Source organism: Nerophis ophidion, linkage group LG11 (assembly GCF_033978795.1).
Source record: "Nerophis ophidion isolate RoL-2023_Sa linkage group LG11, RoL_Noph_v1.0, whole genome shotgun sequence".
NCBI classification, from domain to species: domain Eukaryota; kingdom Metazoa; phylum Chordata; class Actinopteri; order Syngnathiformes; family Syngnathidae; genus Nerophis; species Nerophis ophidion.
The window spans coordinates 18051537-18075330 of NC_084621.1; the positions used below are offsets into that span (position 1 = coordinate 18051537).

The 23794-nt window shown below is 26.8% G+C and overlaps 1 protein-coding gene across 1 annotated transcript in view; it reads left to right on the forward strand.

Annotated features, from left to right (window-relative positions):
* Positions 1 to 5805: 5805 nt before the first annotated feature.
* Positions 5806 to 23794, forward strand: part of pklr (pyruvate kinase L/R) — a 51888-nt gene continuing 33899 nt past the window's right edge. Inside the window, 3 exon segments of the mRNA XM_061915217.1 lie at positions 5806 to 5849; positions 16051 to 16086; positions 18282 to 18362. The gene's annotated coding sequence lies outside the window, so the exon portion shown is untranslated.

Below are 23794 nucleotides of genomic sequence, written 5' to 3' on the forward strand. Positions count from 1 at the left end.
ACCATCATGTGTGATGTCATCACTGTGTTGTCGTCTACCATCATGTGTGATGTCATCACTGTGTTGTTTTCTACCATCATGTGTGATGTCATCACTGTGTTGTCTTCTACCATCATGTGTGATGTCATCACTCTGTTGTCTTCTACCATCATGTGTGATGTCATCACTCTGTTGTCTTCTACCATCATGTGTGATGTCATCACTGTTTTGTCTTCTACCATCATGTGTGATGTCATCACTCTGTTGTCTTCTACCATCATGTGTGATGTCATCACTGTGTTGTCTTCTACCATCATGTGTGATGTCATCACTGTGTTGTCTTCTACCATCATGTGTGATGTCATCACTGTGTTGTCTTCTACCATCATGTGTGATGCCATCACTCTGTTGTCTTCCACCATCATGTGTGATGTCATCACTCTGTTGTCTTCTACCATCATGTGTGATGACATCACTCTGTTGTCTTCTACCATCATGTGTGATGTCATCACTCTGTTGTCTTCTACCATCATGTGTGATGTCATCACTGTGTTGTCTTCTACCATCATGTGTGATGTCATCACTCTGTTGTCTTCTACCATCATGTGTGATGTCATCACTCTGTTGTCTTCTACATCATGTGTGATGTCATCACTGTGTTGTCTTCTACCATCATGTGTGATGTCATCACTCTGTTGTCTTCTACATCATGTGTGATGTCATCACTGTGTTGTCTTCTACCATCATGTGTGATGTCATCACTGTGTTGTCTTCTACCATCATGTGTGATGTCATCACTCTGTTGTCTTCTACCATCATGTGTGATGACATCACTCTGTTGTCTTCTACCATCATGTGTGATGTCATCACTCTGTTGTCTTCTACCATCATGTGTGATGTCATCACTGTGTTGTCTTCTACCATCATGTGTGATGTCATCACTCTGTTGTCTTCTACCATCATGTGTGATGTCATCACTGTGTTGTCTTCTACCATCATGTGTGATGTCATCACTGTGTTGTCTTCTACCATCATGTGTGATGCCATCACTCTGTTGTCTTCCACCATCATGTGTGATGTCATCACTCTGTTGTCTTCTACCATCATGTGTGATGACATCACTCTGTTGTCTTCTACCATCATGTGTGATGTCATCACTCTGTTGTCTTCTACCATCATGTGTGATGTCATCACTGTGTTGTCTTCTACCATCATGTGTGATGTCATCACTGTGTTGTCTTCTACCATCATGTGTGATGTCATCACTGTGTTGTCTTCTACCATCATGTGTGATGTCATCACTCTGTTGTCTTCTACATCATGTGTGATGTCATCACTGTGTTGTCTTCTACCATCATGTGTGATGTCATCACTGTGTTGTCTTCTACCATCATGTGTGATGTCATCACTGTGTTGTCTTCTACCATCATGTGTGATGTCATCACCCTGTTGTCTTCTAGCATCATGTGTGATGTCATCACTGTGTTGTCTTCTACCATCATGTGTGATGTCATCACTGTGTTGTCGTCTACCATCATGTGTGATGTCATCACTGTGTTGTCTTCTACCATCATGTGTGATGTCATCACTCTGTTGTCTTCTACCATCATGTGTGATGACATCACTCTGTTGTCTTCTACCATCATGTGTGATGTCATCACTCTGTTGTCTTCTACCATCATGTGTGATGTCATCACTGTGTTGTCTTCTACCATCATGTGTGATGTCATCACTCTGTTGTCTTCTACCATCATGTGTGATGTCATCACTGTGTTGTCTTCTACCATCATGTGTGATGTCATCACTGTGTTGTCTTCTACCATCATGTGTGATGCCATCACTCTGTTGTCTTCCACCATCATGTGTGATGTCATCACTCTGTTGTCTTCTACCATCATGTGTGATGACATCACTCTGTTGTCTTCTACCATCATGTGTGATGTCATCACTCTGTTGTCTTCTACCATCATGTGTGATGTCATCACTGTGTTGTCTTCTACCATCATGTGTGATGTCATCACTGTGTTGTCTTCTACCATCATGTGTGATGTCATCACTGTGTTGTCTTCTACCATCATGTGTGATGTCATCACTCTGTTGTCTTCTACATCATGTGTGATGTCATCACTGTGTTGTCTTCTACCATCATGTGTGATGTCATCACTGTGTTGTCTTCTACCATCATGTGTGATGTCATCACTGTGTTGTTTCTTTGCAAAAAAATGTCCTTGTCCAATGTGAGGGGGTTCCATCATCCTGCTAGACCCGCCAGAAGCAGCTGCTGGTCTCCAGAGAGCCAGCCTTACATGCAGGACTAAGACACCACGCTGCACCACCTGTGTCTCATAGCTCCAAATAAATATTCACCCCACCTTCACACCTCTCAACATTTCTTTATTAAACACAAATTCAATTCCATTGTTCAACGAGCCTCACCTGTGTCATCCTTGATCACCCACACATCCACCTCATCCACCTCATCCACCTCATCCTCCTCATCCACCTCATCCTCCTCATCCACCTCATCCACCTCATCCTCCTCATCCACCTCATCCTCCTCATCCTCCTCATCCACCTCATCCTCCTCATCCTCCTCATCCTCCTCATCCACCTCATCCACCTCATCCTTCAGCCCCATAGGAGGTGGCACACCTGACACCTAAAATGAAGTGGTTCCCCCCACGAAATAACCAGGCAGGACAAAAATAAATGACTTTATTTTCAAAATATTACAACTTTACTTCCATATTAGACTTTTATTCTTATAAAATCATGACTTTATTTCCAAATTATTACAACTTTACTTCCACAAAGTTAGACTTTTATTCTTGTAAAATACTTAATTTTTTTTTACTACTTTATTTCCATAATTTTAGACTTTTATTCTTGTAAAATCATGACTTTATTTGCAAAATATTACAACTTTACTTCCACAAAATCTGTCTTTTATTCTTGTAAAATCATTAATTTATTTTTTAAAAATTACAACTTTACTTCCATAATATAAGACTTTTATTCTTGTAAAATCATGACTATATTTTCAAAATATTACAACTTTACTTCCATAATTTTAGACTTTTATTCTTGTAAAATGATGACTTTATTTCCAAAATATTAAAACTTTACTTCCACAAAATTTGACTTTTATTCTTGTAAATTCATAAATTTATTTTTTTTTAAAAGTACAACTTTACTTCCATAATTTTAGACTTTTATTCTTGGAAAATCAGGACTTTATTTTCAAAATATTACAACTTTACTTCCACAATATTAGACTTTTATTCTTGTAAAATCATTACTTTATTTTCAAATTATTACAACTTTACTTCCACAAAATTTGACTTTTATTCTTTTAAAATCATTAATTTATTTTCAAAATATTACAACTTTACTTCCATAATATTAAACTTTTATTCTTGTAAAATCATGACTTTATTTCAAAATTATTACAACTTTACATCCACAAAATTTTACTTTTATTCTTGTAAATCCATTAATTTATTTTTAAAAAAATTACAACTTTACTTACATAATTTTAGACTTATATTCTTGAAAAATCAGGACTTTATTTCAAAATATTACAACTTTACTTCCACAATATTAGACTTTTAGTCTTGTAAAACATACATTTATTTTCAAAATATTACAACTTTACTTCCACAATAACAGACTTTTATTCTTGTAAAATTATGAATGTATTTTCAAAATATTACAACATTAATTCCATATTAGACTTTAATTCTTGTAAAATCATGACTTTATTTTCAAAATATTACAACTTTACTTCCATAATTTTAGACTTTTATTCTTGTAAAATCATGACTTTATTTCCAAAATATTACAACTTTACTTCCACAAAATTTGACTTTTATTCTTGTAAATTCATTAATTTATTTTTTTTAAAAACAACTTTACTTCCATAATTTTAGACATTTATTCTTGAAAAATCAGGACTTTATTTTCAAAATATTACAACTCTACTTCCACAATATTAGACTTTTAGTCTTGTAAAACATACATTTATTTTCAAAATATACAACTTTACTTCCACAATAACAGACTTTTATTCTTGTAAAATTATGACTGTATTTTCAAAATATTGCAACATTAATTCCATAATTTTAGACTTTTATTCTTGTAAAATCATGACTTTATTTCCAAAATATTACAACTTTACTTCCACAAAATTTGACTTTTATTCTTGTAAATTCATTAATTTATTTTTTTAAAAATACAACTTTACTTCCATAATTTTAGACATTTATTCTTGAAAAATCAGGACTTTATTTTCAAAATATTACAACTTTACTTCCACAATATTAGACTTTTATTCTTGTAAAACATAAATTTATTTTCAAAATATACAACTTTACTTCCACAATAACAGACTTTTATTCTTGTAAAACATGAATATATTTTCCAAATATTACAACTTTACATCTGTAATATTAGACTTTTATTCTTGTAAAATCATGTTTTTATTTTCAAAATAATACAACTTTACTTCCACAAAACCAGACTTTTATTCTTGTAAAATCATGTTTTTATTTTCAAAATAATACAACTTTACTTCCACAAAACCAGACTTTTATTCTTGTAAAATCATGACTGTATTTTCAAAATATTACAACATTAATTCTAAATTAGACTTGTATTTTTGTAAAATCATGACTTTATTTTCAAACTATTACAACTTTACTTCCACAGATGTAAACTTTAATTTTTGTAAAACTTGAATTCATTTTCAAAATATTACAACTTCACTTCCAGAATATTAGACTTTTATTCTTGTAAAACATTAATTTATTTTCCAAATATTACAACTTTACTTCTGTAATATTAGACTTTTATTCCTGTAAAATCATGTCTTTATTTTGAAAATATTGTAAGTTTCTTTCCACAATATTAGACTTTTGTTCTTGTAAAATCCTGAGTTTATTTTTTTTTAAATTACAACTTTACTTCCATTATTTTAGACTTTTATTCTTTAAACTCAGGATGTTATTGTGAAAATATTACAACTTTACTTCCATAATATTAGACTTTTCTTCTTGTAAAAACATAACTTTGTTTTTAAAACAATACAACTTCATTTCCACGAAATTAGACTTTCATTCTTGGAAAATCAGGACTTTACTTTAAAAAAGTGCAACATTACTTCCATAATTTTAGACTTATTCTTGTAAAATCAGGACTTTATTTTTAAAATATTACAACTTTACTTCAACAATATTAGACTTTTATTCTTGTAAAACATGAATTTATTGTCCAAATATTACAACTTTACTTTTGTAATATTAGACTTTTATTCCTGTAAAATCATGTCTTTATTTTGAAAATATTGCAGGTTTCTTTCCACATTAGACTTTTATTCCTGTAAAATCATGTCTTTATTTTGAAAATATTACAAATTTACTTCCACAATATTAGACTTTTATTCTTGTAAAATCAGGACTTTATTTTCAAAATACTACAACTTTACTTAGACAATATTAGACTTTTATTCTTTTAAAATCAGGACTTTATTTCTAAAATATTACAACTTTACTTCCATAATATCAGACTTTTATTCTTGTAAAATCATGACTGCCAGGCTTGTCACTGACAGTTTAGTTATGTTTTAGTTTTTTCTTTGTTTGTTTCATTTCCTGTCAGCGCTCTTATTTGTGTTCAGTTTCCTGCTTGTCTCCCTGAGCGCTGTTTCCCCTCAGCTGTGTCTGATTGGCACCTGGACACACCTGCTTGCAATCAGCCCGCCACTATTTACACCTGCCTTGCTTGCCCTCCAGTCAGTGCTGCAGTATTGTTTGCTGGTTCCTGTTTCCTGTTTGCAGCTCACCGTCTTCTGTTTGCTGGTTCCTGTTCACCTGGTAACGTATTTCCTGTCTCCTAGCTCTTGGTTTGTCTTTTTCTTGCATTTTTGGACATGAAATCACGTTTTCCTGCACTAAGCCTGCCATCATGCATCTTGGGGTTTGTTACCACCTTTACCTGACAATGAATGTACTTTCAAAATACTTTACTTCCACAATACTAGACTTTTATTCTTGTAAAATCATGACTTTATTTCCAAAATATTACAACGTCCACAAAATTAGACTTTTGTTCTTGTAAAATCATGACTTTATTTTTTAAAAATTATAACTTCTATAATTTTAGACTTTTATTCTTGTAAAATCAGGACTTTATTTTCAAAATATTACAACTTTACTTCCACAAAATTAGACTTTTATTCTTGTAAAATCATGATTTCATTTTAAGAAAATTACAACTTTACTTCCATAATTTTAGACTTTTATTTTTGTAAATTCAGGACTTTATTTTTTAAAATATTACAACTTTACTTCCACAATAACAGACTTTTATTCTTGTAAAATCAAAACTTTATTTTCAAAGTATTACAACTTTACTTCCACAATATTAGGCTTTTATTCTTGTTAAATCATGACTTTATTTAAAAAAAAAATAGAACTTTACTTCCATAATTTTAGACTTTTATTCTTGTAAAATCAGGAATTCATTTTTAAAATATTGCAACTTTACTTCCACCATAAAAATACTTTTATTCGTGTAAAATCATGACTTTTTTTTCAAAATATTACAACTTTACTTCCATATTAGACTTTTATTCTTGTAAAATCAGGACTTTATTTTCAAAATATTACAACTTTACTTCCACAATCTCAGACTTTTATTCTTGTAAAAGCATGACTTTATTTTCAAAATATTACAACTTCCACAATTTTAGACTTTTATTCTTGTAAAATCAGGACTTTACTTAAAAAAACTACAACATCAGTTCCATAATTTTAGACCTATTCTTGTGAAATCAGGAACTTTTTAAAAAATAGCAACTTTACTTCCACAATAAAATACTTTTGTTTTTTTAAAATCATGACTTTATTTTCAAAATATTACAACTTTACTTCCACAATATTAGACTTTTATTCTTATAAAATCATGGGTTTTTTTTAGAAAAAAATTACAACTTTACTTCCACAATTTTAGACATTTATTCTTGTAAAATCATGACTTTATTTTCAAAATATTACAACTTTACTTCCACAAAATTAGACTTTTATTCTTGTAAAATCATGACTTTATTTTCAAAATATTACAACTTTACTTCCACAAAATTAGACTTTTATTCTTGTAAAATCATGACTTTATTTTCAAAATATTACAACTTTACTTTAACAATATTTGTTTTTTATTCTTGTAAAATCATGACTTTATTTTCAAAATATTACAACTTTACTTCCATAATTTTGGACTTTTATTCTTGTAAAATTATGACTTTATTTTCAAAATATTACAACTTTACTTCCACAAAATTAGACTTTTATTCTTGTAAAATCATGACTTTACTTAAAAAAATTACATTAGTTCCATAATTTTAGACTTATTCTTGAAAAATCAGGACTTTATTTTCTAAAATATTGCAACTTTACTTTCACAAAACCAGACTTTTATTCCTATAAAATCACGACTGTATTTTCTAAATATTACAACTTTACTTCCACAATATTTGACTTTTACTCTTGTAAAATCATGTCTTTATTTTCAAAATATTACAACTTTACTTCCACAATATTTGACTTTTATTCTTGTAAAATCATTACTTTCAAAATATTACAACTTTACTTCCATAATTTAAGACTTTTATTTTTGTAAAATCAGGACTTTATTTTCAAAATATTACAAATTTACTTCCACAAAATTAGACTTTTATTCTTGTAAAATCATGACTTTACTTTAACAAAGTACAACATTAGTTCCATAATTTTGGACTTATTTTTGTAAAATCAGGACTTTATTTTTAAAATATTGCAACTTTACTTCCACAATAACATACTTTTATTCTTTTAAAATCATGACTTTATTTCAAAATATTACAACTTTACTTTAACAATATTTGACTTTTATTCCTCTAAAATCATGACTTTATTTTCAAAATATTACATTACTTCCACAATATCAGACTTCTATTCTTCTAAAATCATGACTTTATTTAGAAAAAAATTACAACTTCCACAATTTTAGACTTTTATTCTTGTAAAATCAGGACTTTATTTTCAAAATATTGCAACTTTTACTTCCAAAATAACAGACTTTTATTCTTGTAAAATCAGGACTTTATTTTTTAAAAAATTACAACTTTACTTCCATAATGTCAGACCTTTATTTTTGTAAAATCAGTACTTTATTTTGAAAATATTACAACTTTACTTCCATAATTTTGGACTTTTATTCATGTAAAATCATGACTTTATTTTCAAAATATAACTTCCACAATACTAGAATTTTCTTCCCGTAAAAGCATAACTTTTATATCAAAATATTACAACTTCCACAAATTTAGACTTTTATTCTTGTAAAATCATGACTTTAACAAATTACATTAGTACCATAATGTTTGACTTATTTTTGTAAAATCAGAACTTTATTTTTTAAAATATTGCAACTTTACTTTCTCAAAACCAGACTTTTATTCTTGTAAAATCACGACTTTATTTTACAAAATATTACAGCTTTACTTCCACAATATTTGACTTTTATTCTTGTAAAATCAGGACTTTATTTTTAAAATATTGCAACTTTACTTCCACAATAACAGGCTTTTATTCTTGTAAAATCATCATGACTTTATTTTCAAAATTACAACTTTACTTCAATCAATCAATCAATGTTTACTTATATAGCCCTAAATCACTAGTGTCTCAAAGGGCTGCATACTTGAATATTTGGCTTTTATTCTTGTAAAATCATGACTTTATTTTTAAAAAAAATTACAACTTTACTTCCACAATGTCCGACTTTTATTCTTGTAAAATCAAGACTTTATTTTCAAAATATTACAACTTTACTTTAACAATATTTGACATTTATTCTTGTAAAATCTTGACTTTATTTTTTTTTTTTAAATTACAACTTTACTTCCATAATGTCCGACTTTTATTCTTGTAAAATCAGGACTTTATTTTGAAAATATTATAACTTTACTTCCATAATATTAGAATTTTTGTCTTGTAAAAACATAACTTTGTTTTCAAAATAATACAACTTTACTTCCACAAAATTAGACTTTCATTCTTGTAAAATCATGACTTTAAAAAATTACAACATTAGTTCCATAATTTTACACTTATTCCTGAAAAATCAGGACTTTATTTTCCAAAATATTGTAACTTTACTTAAACAAAAGCAGACTTTTTTTCTTGTAAAATCATGACTGTATTTTCAAAATATTACAACTTCACTTCCACAATATTTTACTTTTATTCTTGTAAAATCAGAACTTTATTTTCAAAATATTACAACTTTACTTCCACAGAATTTGACTTTTATTCTTATAAAATCATGACTTTATTTTCAAAATATTACAACTTTACATCCACAATAACAGACTTTTATTCTTGTAAAATTATGAATGTATTTTCAAAATATTACAACATTAATTCCATATTAGACTTTAATTCTTGTAAAATCATGACTTTATTTTCAAAATATTACAACTTTACTTCCATAATTTTAGACTTTTATTCTTGTAAAATCATGACTTTATTTCCAAAATATTACAACTTTACTTCCACAAAATTTGACTTTTATTCTTGTAAATTCATTAATTTATTTTTTTTAAAAACAACTTTACTTCCATAATTTTAGACATTTATTCTTGAAAAATCAGGACTTTATTTTCAAAATATTACAACTCTACTTCCACAATATTAGACTTTTAGTCTTGTAAAACATACATTTATTTTCAAAATATACAACTTTACTTCCACAATAACAGACTTTTATTCTTGTAAAACATGAATATATTTTCCAAATATTACAACTTTACATCTGTAATATTAGACTTTTATTCTTGTAAAATCATGTTTTTATTTCCAAAATATTACAACTTTACTTCCACAAAACCAGACTTTTATTCTTGTAAAATCATGACTGTATTTTCAAAATATTACAACATTAATTCTAAATTAGACTTGTATTTTTGTAAAATCATGACTTTATTTTCAAACTATTACAACTTTACTTCCACAGATGTAAACTTTAATTTTTGTAAAACTTGAATTCATTTTCAAAATATTACAACTTCACTTCCAGAATATTAGACTTTTATTCTTGTAAAACATTAATTTATTTTCCAAATATTACAACTTTACTTCTGTAATATTAGACTTTTATTCCTGTAAAATCATGTCTTTATTTTGAAAATATTGTAAGTTTCTTTCCACAATATTAGACTTTTGTTCTTGTAAAATCCTGAGTTTATTTTTTTTAAAATTACAACTTTACTTCCATTATTTTAGACTTTTATTCTTTAAACTCAGGACGTTATTGTGAAAATATTACAACTTTACTTCCATAATATTAGACTTTTCTTCTTGTAAAAACATAACTTTGTTTTTAAAACAATACAACTTTATTTCCACGAAATTAGACTTTCATTCTTGGAAAATCAGGACTTTACTTTAAAAAAGTGCAACATTACTTCCATAATTTTAGACTTATTCTTGTAAAATCAGGACTTTATTTTCAAAATATTACAACTTTACTTCCATATTAGACTTTTATTCTTATAAAATCATGACTTTATTTCCAAATTATTACAACTTTACTTCCACAAAATTAGACTTTTATTCTTGTAAAATACTTAATTTTTTTTACTACTTTATTTCCATAATTTTAGACTTTTATTCTTGTAAAATCATGACTTTATTTGCAAAATATTACAACTTTACTTCCACAAAATCTGTCTTTTATTCTTGTAAAATCATTAATTTATTTTTTAAAAATTACAACTTTACTTCCATAATATAAGACTTTTATTCTTGTAAAATCATGACTATATTTTCAAAATACTACAACTTTACTTCCATAATTTTAGACTTTTATTCTTGTAAAATGATGACTTTATTTCCAAAATATTAAAACTTTACTTCCACAAAATTTGACTTTTATTCTTGTAAATTCATAAATTTATTTTTTTTTAAAAGTACAACTTTACTTCCATAATTTTAGACTTTTATTCTTGGAAAATCAGGACTTTATTTTCAAAATATTACAACTTTACTTCCACAATATTAGACTTTTATTCTTGTAAAATCATTACTTTATTTTCAAATTATTACAACTTTACTTCCACAAAATTTGACTTTTATTCTTTTAAAATCATTAATTTATTTTGAAAATATTACAACTTTACTTCCATAATATTAAACTTTTATTCTTGTAAAATCATGACTTTATTTCAAAATTATTACAACTTTACATCCACAAAATTTTACTTTTATTCTTGTAAATCCATTAATTTATTTTTAAAAAAATTACAACTTTACTTACATAATTTTAGACTTATATTCTTGAAAAATCAGGACTTTATTTCAAAATATTACAACTTTACTTCCACAATATTAGACTTTTAGTCTTGTAAAACATACATTTATTTTCAAAATATTACAACTTTACTTCCACAATAACAGACTTTTATTCTTGTAAAATTATGAATGTATTTTCAAAATATTACAACATTAATTCCATATTAGACTTTAATTCTTGTAAAATCATGACTTTATTTTCAAAATATTACAACTTTACTTCCATAATTTTAGACTTTTATTCTTGTAAAATCATGACTTTATTTCCAAAATATTACAACTTTACTTCCACAAAATTTGACTTTTATTCTTGTAAATTCATTAATTTATTTTTTTTAAAAACAACTTTACTTCCATAATTTTAGACATTTATTCTTGAAAAATCAGGACTTTATTTTCAAAATATTACAACTCTACTTCCACAATATTAGACTTTTAGTCTTGTAAAACATACATTTATTTTCAAAATATACAACTTTACTTCCACAATAACAGACTTTTATTCTTGTAAAATTATGACTGTATTTTCAAAATATTGCAACATTAATTCCATAATTTTAGACTTTTATTCTTGTAAAATCATGACTTTATTTCCAAAATATTACAACTTTACTTCCACAAAATTTGACTTTTATTCTTGTAAATTCATTAATTTATTTTTTTAAAAATACAACTTTACTTCCATAATTTTAGACATTTATTCTTGAAAAATCAGGACTTTATTTTCAAAATATTACAACTTTACTTCCACAATATTAGACTTTTATTCTTGTAAAACATAAATTTATTTTCAAAATATACAACTTTACTTCCACAATAACAGACTTTTATTCTTGTAAAACATGAATATATTTTCCAAATATTACAACTTTACATCTGTAATATTAGACTTTTATTCTTGTAAAATCATGTTTTTATTTTCAAAATAATACAACTTTACTTCCACAAAACCAGACTTTTATTCTTGTAAAATCATGTTTTTATTTTCAAAATAATACAACTTTACTTCCACAAAACCAGACTTTTATTCTTGTAAAATCATGACTGTATTTTCAAAATATTACAACATTAATTCTAAATTAGACTTGTATTTTTGTAAAATCATGACTTTATTTTCAAACTATTACAACTTTACTTCCACAGATGTAAACTTTAATTTTTGTAAAACTTGAATTCATTTTCAAAATATTACAACTTCACTTCCAGAATATTAGACTTTTATTCTTGTAAAACATTAATTTATTTTCCAAATATTACAACTTTACTTCTGTAATATTAGACTTTTATTCCTGTAAAATCATGTCTTTATTTTGAAAATATTGTAAGTTTCTTTCCACAATATTAGACTTTTGTTCTTGTAAAATCCTGAGTTTATTTTTTTTTAAATTACAACTTTACTTCCATTATTTTAGACTTTTATTCTTTAAACTCAGGACGTTATTGTGAAAATATTACAACTTTACTTCCATAATATTAGACTTTTCTTCTTGTAAAAACATAACTTTGTTTTTAAAACAATACAACTTTATTTCCACGAAATTAGACTTTCATTCTTGGAAAATCAGGACTTTACTTTAAAAAAGTGCAACATTACTTCCATAATTTTAGACTTATTCTTGTAAAATCAGGACTTTATTTTCAAAATATTACAACTTTACTTCCATATTAGACTTTTATTCTTATAAAATCATGACTTTATTTCCAAATTATTACAACTTTACTTCCACAAAATTAGACTTTTATTCTTGTAAAATACTTAATTTTTTTTACTACTTTATTTCCATAATTTTAGACTTTTATTCTTGTAAAATCATGACTTTATTTGCAAAATATTACAACTTTACTTCCACAAAATCTGTCTTTTATTCTTGTAAAATCATTAATTTATTTTTCAAAAATTACAACTTTACTTCCATAATATAAGACTTTTATTCTTGTAAAATCATGACTATATTTTCAAAATATTACAACTTTACTTCCATAATTTTAGACTTTTATTCTTGTAAAATGATGACTTTATTTCCAAAATATTAAAACTTTACTTCCACAAAATTTGACTTTTATTCTTGTAAATTCATAAATTTATTTTTTTTTAAAAGTACAACTTTACTTCCATAATTTTAGACTTTTATTCTTGGAAAATCAGGACTTTATTTTCAAAATATTACAAATTTACTTCCACAATATTAGACTTTTATTCTTGTAAAATCATTACTTTATTTTCAAATTATTACAACTTTACTTCCACAAAATTTGACTTTTATTCTTTTAAAATCATTAATTTATTTTCAAAATATTACAACTTTACTTCCATAATATTAAACTTTTATTCTTGTAAAATCATGACTTTATTTCAAAATTATTACAACTTTACATCCACAAAATTTTACTTTTATTCTTGTAAATCCATTAATTTATTTTTAAAAAAATTACAACTTTACTTACATAATTTTAGACTTATATTCTTGAAAAATCAGGACTTTATTTCAAAATATTACAACTTTACTTCCACAATATTAGACTTTTAGTCTTGTAAAACATACATTTATTTTCAAAATATTACAACTTTACTTCCACAATAACAGACTTTTATTCTTGTAAAATTATGAATGTATTTTCAAAATATTACAACATTAATTCCATATTAGACTTTAATTCTTGTAAAATCATGACTTTATTTTCAAAATATTACAACTTTACTTCCATAATTTTAGACTTTTATTCTTGTAAAATCATGACTTTATTTCCAAAATATTACAACTTTACTTCCACAAAATTTGACTTTTATTCTTGTAAATTCATTAATTTATTTTTTTTAAAAACAACTTTACTTCCATAATTTTAGACATTTATTCTTGAAAAATCAGGACTTTATTTTCAAAATATTACAACTCTACTTCCACAATATTAGACTTTTAGTCTTGTAAAACATACATTTATTTTCAAAATATACAACTTTACTTCCACAATAACAGACTTTTATTCTTGTAAAATTATGACTGTATTTTCAAAATATTGCAACATTAATTCCATAATTTTAGACTTTTATTCTTGTAAAATCATGACTTTATTTCCAAAATATTACAACTTTACTTCCACAAAATTTGACTTTTATTCTTGTAAATTCATTAATTTATTTTTTTAAAAATACAACTTTACTTCCATAATTTTAGACATTTATTCTTGAAAAATCAGGACTTTATTTTCAAAATATTACAACTTTACTTCCACAATATTAGACTTTTATTCTTGTAAAACATAAATTTATTTTCAAAATATACAACTTTACTTCCACAATAACAGACTTTTATTCTTGTAAAACATGAATATATTTTCCAAATATTACAACTTTACATCTGTAATATTAGACTTTTATTCTTGTAAAATCATGTTTTTATTTTCAAAATAATACAACTTTACTTCCACAAAACCAGACTTTTATTCTTGTAAAATCATGTTTTTATTTTCAAAATAATACAACTTTACTTCCACAAAACCAGACTTTTATTCTTGTAAAATCATGACTGTATTTTCAAAATATTACAACATTAATTCTAAATTAGACTTGTATTTTTGTAAAATCATGACTTTATTTTCAAACTATTACAACTTTACTTCCACAGATGTAAACTTTAATTTTTGTAAAACTTGAATTCATTTTCAAAATATTACAACTTCACTTCCAGAATATTAGACTTTTATTCTTGTAAAACATTAATTTATTTTCCAAATATTACAACTTTACTTCTGTAATATTAGACTTTTATTCCTGTAAAATCATGTCTTTATTTTGAAAATATTGTAAGTTTCTTTCCACAATATTAGACTTTTGTTCTTGTAAAATCCTGAGTTTATTTTTTTTTAAATTACAACTTTACTTCCATTATTTTAGACTTTTATTCTTTAAACTCAGGACGTTATTGTGAAAATATTACAACTTTACTTCCATAATATTAGACTTTTCTTCTTGTAAAAACATAACTTTGTTTTTAAAACAATACAACTTCATTTCCACGAAATTAGACTTTCATTCTTGGAAAATCAGGACTTTACTTTAAAAAAGTGCAACATCACTTCCATAATTTTAGACTTATTCTTGTAAAATCAGGACTTTATTTTTAAAATATTACAACTTTACTTCAACAATATTAGACTTTTATTCTTGTAAAACATGAATTTATTGTCCAAATATTACAACTTTACTTTTGTAATATTAGACTTTTATTCCTGTAAAATCATGTCTTTATTTTGAAAATATTGCAGGTTTCTTTCCACATTAGACTTTTATTCCTGTAAAATCATGTCTTTATTTTGAAAATATTACAAATTTACTTCCACAATATTAGACTTTTATTCTTGTAAAATCAGGACTTTATTTTCAAAATACTACAACTTTACTTAGACAATATTAGACTTTTATTCTTGTAAAATCATGACTGCCAGGCTTGTCACTGACAGTTTAGTTATGTTTTAGTTTTTTCTTTGTTTGTTTCATTTCCTGTCAGCGCTCTTATTTGTGTTCAGTTTCCTGCTTGTCTCCCTGAGCGCTGTTTCCCCTCAGCTGTGTCTGATTGGCACCTGGACACACCTGCTTGCAATCAGCCCGCCACTATTTACACCTGCCTTGCTTGCCCTCCAGTCAGTGCTGCAGTATTGTTTGCTGGTTCCTGTTTCCTGTTTGCAGCTCACCGTCTTCTGTTTGCTGGTTCCTGTTCACCTGGTAACGTATTTCCTGTCTCCTAGCTCTTGGTTTGTCTTTTTCTTGCATTTTTGGACATGAAATCACGTTTTCCTGCACTAAGCCTGCCATCATGCATCTTGGGGTTTGTTACCACCTTTACCTGACAATGAATGTACTTTCAAAATACTTTACTTCCACAATACTAGACTTTTATTCTTGTAAAATCATGACTTTATTTCCAAAATATTACAACGTCCACAATATTAGACTTTTGTTCTTGTAAAATGATGACTTTATTTTTTAAAAATTATAACTTCTATAATTTTAGACTTTTATTCTTGTAAAATCAGGACTTTATTTTCAAAATATTACAACTTTACTTCCACAAAATTAGACTTTTATTCTTGTAAAATCATGATTTCATTTTAAGAAAATTACAACTTTACTTCCATAATTTTAGACTTTTATTTTTGTAAATTCAGGACTTTATTTTTTAAAATATTACAACTTTACTTCCACAATAACAGACTTTTATTCTTGTAAAATCAAAACTTTATTTTCAAAGTATTACAACTTTACTTCCACAATATTAGGCTTTTATTCTTGTTAAATCATGACTTTATTTTAAAAAAAAAATAGAACTTTACTTCCATAATTTTAGACTTTTATTCTTGTAAAATCAGGAATTCATTTTTAAAATATTGCAACTTTACTTCCACCATAAAAATACTTTTATTCGTGTAAAATCATGACTTTATTTTCAAAATATTACAACTTTACTTCCATATTAGACTTTTATTCTTGTAAAATCAGGACTTTATTTTCAAAATATTACAACTTTACTTCCACAATCTCAGACTTTTATTCTTGTAAAAGCATGACTTTATTTTCAAAATATTACAACTTCCACAATTTTAGACTTTTATTCTTGTAAAATCAGGACTTTACTTTAAAAAACTACAACATCAGTTCCATAATTTTAGACCTATTCTTGTGAAATCAGGAACTTTTTAAAAAATAGCAACTTTACTTCCACAATAAAATACTTTTGTTTTTGTAAAATCATGACTTTATTTTCAAAATATTACAACTTTACTTCCACAATATTAGACTTTTATTCTTATAAAATCATGGGTTTTTTTTAGAAAAAAATTACAACTTCCACAATTTTAGACATTTATTCTTGTAAAATCATGACTCTATTTTCAAATTATTACAACTTTACTTTAACAATATTTGTTTTTTATTCTTGTAAAATCATGACTTTATTTTCAAAATATTACAACTTTACTTCCATAATTTTGGACTTTTATTCTTGTAAAATCATGACTTTATTTTCAAAATATTACAACTTTACTTCCATAATGTCAGACCTTTATTTTTGTAAAATCAGTACTTTATTTTCAAAATACTGCAACTTTTACTTCCAAAATAACAGACTTTTATTCTTGTAAAATCATGACTTTATTTTCAAAATATTACAACTTTACTTTAACAAAATTTGAATTGTATTCTTGTAAAATCAGGACTTTATTTTAAAAAAAATTACAACTTTACTTCCATAATGTCAGACCTTTATTTTTGTAAAATCAGTACTTTATTTTGAAAATATTACAACTTTACTTCCATAATTTTGGACTTTTATTCATGTAAAATCATGACTTTATTTTCAAAATATAACTTCCACAATACTAGAATTTTCTTCCCGTAAAAGCATAACTTTTATATCAAAATATTACAACTTCCACAAATTTAGACTTTTATTCTTGTAAAATCATCATGACTTTATTTTCAAAATTACAACTTTACTTGAATATTTGGCTTTTATTCTTGTAAAATCATGACTTTATTTAAAAAAAAAATTACAACTTTACTTCCACAATGTCCGACTTTTATTCTTGTAAAATCAAGACTTTATTTTCAAAATATTACAACTTTACTTTAACAATATTTGACTTTTATTCTTGTAAAATCAGGACTCTATTTCTAAAATATTACAACTTTACTTCCATAATATCAGACTTTTATTATTGTAAAATCATGACTGCCAGGCTTGTCACTGACAGTTTAGTTATGTTTTAGTTTTTTCTTTTTTTTGTTTCATTTCCTGTCAGCGCTCTTATTTGTGTTCAGTTTCCTGCTTGTCTCCCTGAGCGCTGTGTCTGATTGGCACCTGGACACACCTGCTTGCAATCAGCCCGCCACTATTTACACCTGCCTTGCTTGCCCTCCAGTCAGTGCTGCAGTATTGTTTGCTGGTTCCTGTTTCCTGTTTGCAGCTCACCGTCTTCTGTTTGCTGGTTCCTGTTCACCTGGTAACGTATTTCCTGTCTCCTAGCTCTTGGTTTGTCTTTTTCTTGCATTTTTGGACATGAAATCACGTTTTCCTGCACTAAGCCTGCCATCATGCATCTTGGGGTTTGTTACCACCTTTACCTGACAATGAATGTACTTTCAAAATACTTTACTTCCACAATACTAGACTTTTATTCTTGTAAAATCACAACTTTATTTTCAAAATATCACAACTTCCACAAAATTAGACTTTTATTCTTGTAAAATCATGACTTTATTTTTTTTTTTTAATTACAACTTCCATAATTTTAGACTTTCATTCTTGTAAAATCAGGACTTTATTTTCAAAATATTACAACTTTACTTCCACAAAATTACACTTTTATTCTTGTAAAATCCTGACTTCATTTTAAAAAAATTACGACTTTACTTCCATAATTTTATACTTTTATTTTTGTAAATTCAGGACTTTATTATTAAAATATTGCAACTTTACTTCCACCATAAAATACTTTTATTTGTGTAAAATCATGACTTTATTTTCAAAATATTACAACTTTACTTCCATATTAGACTTTTATTCTTGTAAAATCAGGACTTCATTTTCAAAATATTACAACTTTACTTCCACAATATCAGACTTTTATTCTTGTGAAATCATGACTTTATTTTCAAAATATTACAACTTCCACAATTTTAGACTTTTATTCTTGTAAAATCAGGACTTTACTTTAAAAAACTACATCAGTTCCATAATTTTAGACATTTATTCTTGTAAAATCAGGACTTTATTTTCAAAATATTACAACTTTACTTTAACAATGTTTGTCTTTTATTCTTGTAAAATCATGATTTTATTTTCAAAATATTACAACTTTACTTCCACAAAATTAGACTTTTATTCTTGTAAAATCATGACATTTTTTTTCAAAATATTACAACTTTACTTCCACAAAATTAGACTTTTATTCTTGTAAAATCATGACTTTACTTTAACAAATTACAACATTAGTTCCATAATTTTGGACTTATTTTTGTAAAATCAGGAATTTATTTTTAAAATATTGCAGCTTTACTTCTACAATAACATACTTTTATTCTTGTAAAATCATGACTTTATTTTCAAAATATTACAACTTTACTTCCACAATATTAGACTTTTATTCTTCTAAAATCATGACTTTATTTAGAAAAAAATTACAACTTCCACAATTTTAGACTTCTTGTAAAATCAGGACTTTATTTTCAAAATATTGCAACTTTTACTTCCAAAATAACAGACTTATTCTTGTAAAATCATGACTTTATTTTCAAAATATTACAACTTTATTTTAACAAAATTTGAATTTTATTTTTGTAAAATCAGGACTTTATTTTTTTTTAAAATTACAACTTTACTTCCATAATTTTGGACTTTTATTCATGTAAAATCATGACTTTATTTTCAAAATACAACTTCCACAATACTAGAATTTTCTTCCCGTAAAAACATAACTTTTATATCAAAATATTACAACTTCCACAAAATTAGACTTTTATTCTTGTAAAATCAGGACTTTATTTTTAAAATATTACAACTTCCACAATAACAGACTTTTATTCTTGTAAAATCATGAATTTATTTAAAAAAAAATTAAAACTTCCATAATTTTAGTCTTTTATTCTTGTAAAATCAGGACTTTATTTTTAAAATATTGCAACTTTACTTCCACCATAAAATACTTTTATTCGTGTAAAATCATGACTATTTTCAAAATATTACAACTTTAATTCCATATTAGACTTTTATTCTTGTAAAATCAGGACTTTATTTTCAAAATATTACAACTTCCACAATTTTAGACTTTTATTCTTGTAAAATCAGAACTTTACTTTAAAAAACTACAACATCAGTTCCATAATTTTAGACATTTATTCTTGTAAAATCATGATTTTATTTTCAAAATATTACAACTTTACTTCCACAAAATTAGACTTTTATTCTTGTAAAATCATGACTTTACTTTAACAAATTACAACATTAGTTCCATAATTTTGGACTTATTTTTGTAAAATCAGGACTTTATTTTTAAAATATTGCAACTTTACTTCCACAATAACATACTTTTATTCTTGTAAAATCATGACTTTATTTTCAAAATATTACAACTTTACTTTAACAATATTTGACTTTTATTCTTGTAAAATCATGACTTTATTTTCAAAATATTACATTACTCCCACAATATTAGACTTTTATTCTTGTAAAATCATGACTTTATTTAGAAAAAAATTACAACTTCCACCATTTTAGACTTTTATTCTTGTAAAATCATGACTTTATTTAGAAAAAAATTACAACTTCCACCATTTTAGACTTTTATTCTTGTAAAATCGGGACATTATTTTCAAAATATTGCAACTTTTACTTCCAAAATAACAGACTTTTATTCTTGTAAAATCATGACTATATATTCAAAATATTACAACTTTAACAAAATTTGAATTTTATTCTTGTAAAATCAGGACTTTATTTTTTAAAAAATTACAACTTTACTTCCATAATGTCAGACCTTTATTTTTGTAAAATCAGTACTTTATTTTGAAAATATTACAACTTTACTTCCATAATTTTGGACGTTTATTCATGTGAAATCATGACTTTATTTTCAAAATACAACTTCCACAATACTAGAATTTTCTTCCCGTAAAAACATAACTTTTATATCAAAATATTACAACTTCCACAAATTTAGACTTTTATTCTTGTAAAATCATGACTTTAACAAATTACATTAGTACCATAATGTTTGACTTATTTTTGTAAAATCAGAACTTTATTTTTTAAAATATTGCAACTTTACTTTCTCAAAACCAGACTTTTATTCTTGTAAAATCACGACTTTATTTTATAAAATATTACAGCTTTACTTCCACAATATTAGACTTTTATTCTTCTAAAATCATGACTCAATTTAGAAAAAAATTACAACTTCCACAATTTTAGACTTTTATTCTTGTAAAATCAGGGCTTTATTTTTAAAATATTGCAACTTTACTTCCACAATAACAGACTTTTATTCTTGTAAAATCATAATGACTTTATTTTCAAAATTACAACTTTATTTTAACAATATTTGACTTTTATTCTTGTAAAATCATGACTTTATTTTTTTTTTTTAATTACAACTTTACTTCCATAATGTCCGACTTTTATTCTTGTAAAATCAGGACATTATTTTGAAAATATTCCACCTTTACTTCCATTATATTAGACTTTTCTTCTTGTAAAAACATAACTTTGTTTTTAAAATATTACAACTTCACTTCCACAATATTAGACTTTCATTCTTGTAAAATCATGACCTTGTTTGGAAAAAATTTTTACTTCCACAATTTTAGACATCTATTCTTGTAAAATCATGACTTTATTTTCAAAATATTACAACTTTGCTTTAACAATATTTGACATTTAGTCTTGTAAAATCTTGACTTTATTTAAAAAAAAAAATTACAACTTTACTTCCATAATGTCCGACTTTTATTCTTGTAAAATCAGGACTTTATTTTGAAAATATTACAACTTTACTTCCATAATATTAGACTTTTTGTCTTGTAAAAACATAACTTTGTTTTCAAAATAATACAACTTTACTTCCACAAAATTAGACTTTTATTCTTGTAAAATCATGACTTTAAAAAATTACAACATTAGTTCCATAATTTTACACTTATTCTTGAAAAATCAGGACTTTATTTTCTAAAATATTGTAACTTTACTTAAACAAAAGCAGACTTTTTTTCTTGTAAAATCATGACTGTATTTTCAAAATATTACAACTTCACTTCCACAATAACAGACTTTTATTCTTGTAAAATAATACTTTATTTTCAAAATATTACAACTGTTGTTCCATAATTTTAGACTTCTATTTTTGTAAAATCATGACTTTATTTTCAAAATATTACAACTTTACTTCCACAATGGTAGACTTTTATTGTTGTAAAACATGAATTTATTTTCAAAATATTACAACTATAATTCCACAATAACAGACTTTTATTCTTGTAAAATAATGACTTTATTTTCTAAATATTACAACTTTTTTCCCGTAATATTAGACTTTCATTCTTGTAAAATCGTGTGTGTGTGTGTGTACGTGCATGTTTGCACTACGCTGGCAGAGGTGCAAAGTTCAGTGTGTTGTGCCTCCTTCAGTCAAGTGGGTGTGCACTTGTGAGAGAGAAGTGTGTCAAAGTCCAAGACTTGCAGACTAATCACTAATCTCCCATCGTTGTCCCTCTGCTGCTCTTACTTGTCTTGTGCTGCTCCAAAAACCACACCTGAATTCGTTGACCCTTATTTGGAAAGCTGATTTTATAGCACAGACACTTTCCATTATTTTCAGTCCTGTCAGTTAAAAACAAAAACATTCCATCAGTTTGCTTTTGTCCTCCCTTTATTCAAAGATCCAGCAATTATCTCTAATTCTAGGACCATATCTCGTTTTTGTGTCTGATCAACTCTTCTGGAATCTGTTTGTGATCAGCTGAAAGACTTCCACTCTTCAAATAAAACTGTGTGGACCACGGTCTTCAGGTGGTGGATTGTGTTGACCCATGGGCTTCAGATGGTGGACAGTGTTGACCCACAGTCTTTAGACAGTGGACCGTGTTGACCGACGGGTCTTCAAACGGTGGACTGTGTTGACCCACGGTCTTCAAACAGTGGACTGTGTTGACAGACGGGTCTTTAGACGGTAAACTGTTGACCACGGTCTTCAGATGGTGGATTGTGTTGACCACGGTCTTTAGACGGTAAACTGTTGACCACGGTCTTCAGATGGTGGATTGTGTTGACCACGGTCTTTAGATGGTGGACTGTATTGACCCACGGTCTTTAGACAGTGGACTGTGTTGACCGACGGGTCTTCAAACGGTGGACTGTGTTGACCCACGGTCTTCAAACGGTGGACTGTGTTGACCCACGGTCTTCAAACGGTGGACTGTGTTGGCAGACGGGTCTTTAGACGGTAAACTGTGTTGACCACGGTCTTCAGATGGTGGATTGTATTGACCCACGGTCTTCAGATGGTGGACTGTATTGACCCACGGTCTTTAGACGTGGGCTGTGTTGACCCACGGTCTTTAGACTGTGGCCTGTGTTGACCCACGGTCTTTAGATGGTGGATTGTGTTGACCACGGTCTTCAGATGGTGGATTGTGTTGACCACGGTCTTCAGATGGTGGATTGTGTTGACCACGGTCTTCAGATGGTGGATTGTGTTGACCACGGTCTTCAGATGGTGGATTGTGTTGACCACGGTCTTCAGATGGTGGACTGTGTTGACCCACGGTCTTTAGACGGTGGCCTGTGTTGACCCACGGTCTTTAGACGGTGGCCTGTGTTGACCCACGGTCTTTAGACGGTGGCCTGTGTTGACCCACGGTCTTTAGACGGTGGCCTGTGTTG